The following is a 4,370-nucleotide window of genomic DNA, read 5'->3' as shown; positions in this document are numbered from 1 at the left end:
CAATTAATCCAATTGTGGAGCTCCACGCTGCTCAGGCCATTGACATGCAGTTTCATCTGAAGTGAAGTAGTTATGAGCTTCTTCTAGCTACCTAGATACAGACCTGGGGAAGTGAAGCTTTGGTAGAAATGATGGTAGGATATTATGTATATTTGCCATGGTGCAGGGAAGAATATGGTCTTTGGGTATAGTCAATCACAATCACAAGGGTACGTGTAGAGGGATTTTCACTGAGACATTGTTTTTAATAGTGAAAGCTGAAAAACAATTTAACTCTCCAATGAGAGAAGATTGGTTCAATAAATTATGGTAGTATTCACACAACAAAATCATTAGTATAAGTAAAAAAGTAAAAAATGAGGAAGCAGACATGTTTATGTATATATTCATCAATATAAAAATATATGATTGGGTTATTTATTAACTTACATAGTTAATAAGTTGATATGTATGGTATAATTTCATTTTTTTTGACTAGTATATCTTTTGTCATTTTATAGCTCCCCACCGCAGCTGCCCCCCACCCTTCCCTTCAATGACGATGTTTGCAGGCTTCAGGGGGACCAGGGAACAAAGCTGGGGCCTGGCAGCCCCACTATGCTGCCAGCCAGGGAGAACTAGTCACAATTACAAATTATCACAACGATTAGCGCCTGTACTTGGGGGAGCTGCAAATTGAGGCGGCTCCAGCTCCTCATTGTAAGAGCGTCTATTTGGCGGTGACCTTGCTCTGGAGACAATGATATTCCTTCAGCCTGAGGGAATTGATGTTGATGAACCCGGTGGCATCAATTGGCTTTAATCACCCTGCACGTTCCTGCTCACCAGCTCCTCGTTGTAGAGAGACAGTGGGGACTCCCGGCCAAGGATGTACACCTGGCCCTTCAGTAGGGACACCTGGCCCTTGAGTACGGACACCTGCACTTTCCCTTCCACTCGCTCCTGGGACTTGGCGATGCAGCGGCGGACAGACTCACACTCAGGGCTGTGCCAGAAAGCCAGCAACCGGTATACACCAGCTCAGTAAATTTCGAGCCCAGGCTTTGTTTGATTTTGTGCGCTTCCCGGTCCACGGTGAAGGCCTTGGTGTCTAAATCAGCGCGGTAAAGGATGGTACCTGCTGGGGCCCCGTAGATACCTCGGGACTTCATTCCAATGAAGCGGTTCTCCACGATGACAATGCCCACGCCGTGCTTGCCCTCGACTTTGTTCAGGTACATGAAGAGCTCCAAGGCGGTCTGGAGGGTGGCACTATCCTTGACGTTGGTCACCTTCATGGGGACCCCTTTTCTGAACTCGATCTCAAGAATGTCAGGGATGTTGGGGGCTTTGGCCGGGTCCTGGGTCTTCGTGTAGAGACCTGGAGGCGCTTGGTTCTTGGGATTCTCCAGGATTCCAGCCTCGTAGCTGATGTGCATGAGGTTCTCGTCCATGCTCCACGGGTTCTTGGGAGTGGCCGGGATGGGAATCCCGCGTTGCTTTGAGTATTCCATCAGGTCATTGCGGCCCTTGAACCGGTTGTAGAATTCGGGCATTATTCAGGGAGCAATGACCTTTATCTGTGGGGGCCAGCGAGTAGCAGGTGAGCTCAAACCGGACCTGATCATTCCCCTTTCCCGTGGTGCCGTGGTACACATACTTGGCCCCCTCCCGCTGGGCGACTTCCACTTGTTTGCAGGCGATGCAGGGCCTGGCTAGAGAGGTGCCCAGGAGGTAGCGGTCCTCATACAGTGTGCTGGACCGGATGGCCAGCCAGATGAACTCCACAAACTCCCTGCTGACATCCTCAATGAACACTTTTTTGGCCTCAGGCTTCAGTCTTCCTGGCTTCCTGAAAGTCTTCCTTCTGGCCAATGTTGGCCAGGTAAGCAATGACGTCATAGCCTTGTTCCTTCAGCCACACAAGGATGCAGGAGGTGTCCAGGCCGCCACTGTAGGCCAGAACCACGGAACCTTTGCTGGACATACTGTCTGGAGTCTGTCTCCACAGTGCAGTGAACCGCTCGGGCAGCCGTGGCAGGCGACAGAGCAGGATAATTTCATTTTTAGACAAATAAATGGGTTTATTTTTGCGTATTTTTAGAGATTAGAGATGAGAATTTGGTATTGCTGTAATGGTGTTATGGTCAGGGATGCAGGGCTGTGAAGATTCTGTCATGCTGATCATGTGTCTTTCTCAGGGGGTTACCAGCCAAGTAAGTGATCCTCAAGGAATGATAGGAGATGGTATTGTTTATTAGTAACTGGATAAACACCTAGTTCACCTTGTGATCTTTCTCTTAAAAGATGGATAGAAGAGCATGGTTACATCCAGAGACTTTTACTTTAAGTGAAGCCTCCTGCGTCCAGGGTGGCTGGGTAAACAGAGTATGCCCCTGCCTATTTAAGTATAGTTACAGAGTAGATAGGACACACACACACGAACAACTCTCTTTGTATTCCTTGGTTTTCTTATCACCGAGTCATAGAAAGAAGTGAGCCAAAGGAGGACTTGGGGTCTTTAAGGAATAAGGCCAAGTTAAATATGGCCAAGTGGTCATTCTGAACTCTGGCCTATCAAATGACAAATGATCTCTTCCTAAGAGATATTCAAGTGGGGGTATGTGTGGGGTTAGTTGGGAGAGAAGCAGAAGGGTACATGCGTTTTTCTCAGAGTATGCATGTGTAGAAGACTGAAACTATTTGCATCAAAATGCCATAGTACTTTTTTTATGGGTGGTGGGATCACAGCTGATTATAATTTGTATAAATTATTGATTGTCTATACTTTCTAAGTTTCTTCAGTGAACATAGATGTCTTGTATAATAAAAAGCCATTCATAAAAATTCAGCTTTAGTGTCATTTTAAGTAAACACTCCCACCTTCCATAACTAAACTCTCATATTTACATCAGCATGACAGTTTGCCTCTAATCATCTAGTGGCACTCTGAAAAGCTCCTTCCTTTTTCAACAGGAAAGTTCCTTTAGCACATTGTTCAGATAAGGCTTAAGCGAGATCTTATGAGCTCTGATTGGAACCGTTGCTGAATGGCCGTAATGCTGCTGTGCTGATGTGCCTGAGATGTGAGCACATACGAGGAAAATTATAACTTGATTGGAAACTTCAGGAGAGGCCACTGGGAGAAAGCAGCAAACCAATAATAATGATAATAAAAGTTCACGCTGAGCTAGGGCTTGCTGTGTAGCAGGGCCTGGTAAAAGCTCTACTTAACCAATTTGGTCCCCGCGACTCCATTAATTAGAAACTATTATAATCCTCATTTTGCAGAACAATCTCCAAGGGGTTAAAGGATTTGTTAAAGCTCACTAAGCTCAGAATTGGCTGAGGGGAAATCCAAACCCAAGCGTCTGTAGTCAGTATAAGACGTCCCGGCATCAACCCCTCTGCAGTATAAGGCTGGCTGCAGGTGGGACTCCTCATTCCATAGCTAACTCCTACTTGCTTTTCAGGTTAATCATGACCCCATCAGTTCAGCTCGGAGACTCCCAAATTTTATTCCATAGTATCCACGGCACTTGTCATACTGAGTTGTGATTTTTAAAAATAGTCTATTCCCTCTGCTAGGCTGTGAGATCTTTGTAGATGGAAGTGGTGACTTGGGATTGTCTCCCAGGCAATTACGTCATTGACTGACTCCTAGATGGTGCTCAATTAATATTGGGTAAATACTTAATCACCTGGGCATGGTGGGCACATCAACTTCACAAATTGCAAAATTCCACTGAATCAAAAGTAGAAATTGAAAATATACCTAAAGGATTGTCTAGATAGTGTCGAATCAGGACAGAAGGTGGCTCATTGAGTTGCCCATATGCATGGTTCTGAATTTGGTTATGGGCAGAATTAACTAGGTGTAATCTCTACTTTTTAAGAATTTATAGTCGAAGGATGCAGGTATGAAATTACCATTATACCTATCAGGACAACAGTGTTTTTGCTCTGGGTTGAATATCATGCTTTGTATTTTGTGGAATAGAGAAAAAACACAGCCACAATGTTAAAAAAAAATTATAATTATTGAGTCAAAAACTATACTTGTTGCTTTTGTTTTTCTTTATAATTCTCTGCAGTATACACAAATAAATTTGTGGTTCCGTGCTTATAGTTAGCACTTCTCATCAGTAATTTTGATATTTTTATTTAAGTGCATTACATATCTTAGTCTTCGCAGTGGCACTCTGAGGAAGACACTACTTCATTGTTATTTTATTGGTGTGATTCCAGAGTTTGAGGAACAAAAAACACAATTCAATTTTAATTATTTTAATGATTTTAATCATTTTATCTGAAAAAGTAATAAAATAATATTTTAGAATTTTATTTTGAAAAAAACAAGATAAAAATGTTTCAGTGCATTCCAAATCCAA

General features: G+C 43.5%; 1 pseudogene; it reads right to left on the bottom strand.

Moving 5' to 3' along the window:
• Positions 1–577: 577 nt before the first annotated feature.
• Positions 578–2,104, bottom strand: LOC706716 (argininosuccinate synthase pseudogene; annotated as a pseudogene).
• Between the last annotated feature and the right edge of the window lie 2,266 nt (positions 2,105–4,370).

The sequence above is a fragment of the Macaca mulatta genome, chromosome 14 (genome assembly GCF_049350105.2).
Source record: "Macaca mulatta isolate MMU2019108-1 chromosome 14, T2T-MMU8v2.0, whole genome shotgun sequence".
NCBI lineage: Eukaryota > Metazoa > Chordata > Mammalia > Primates > Cercopithecidae > Macaca > Macaca mulatta.
This window is presented reverse-complemented; position numbering and strand designations above follow the sequence as displayed.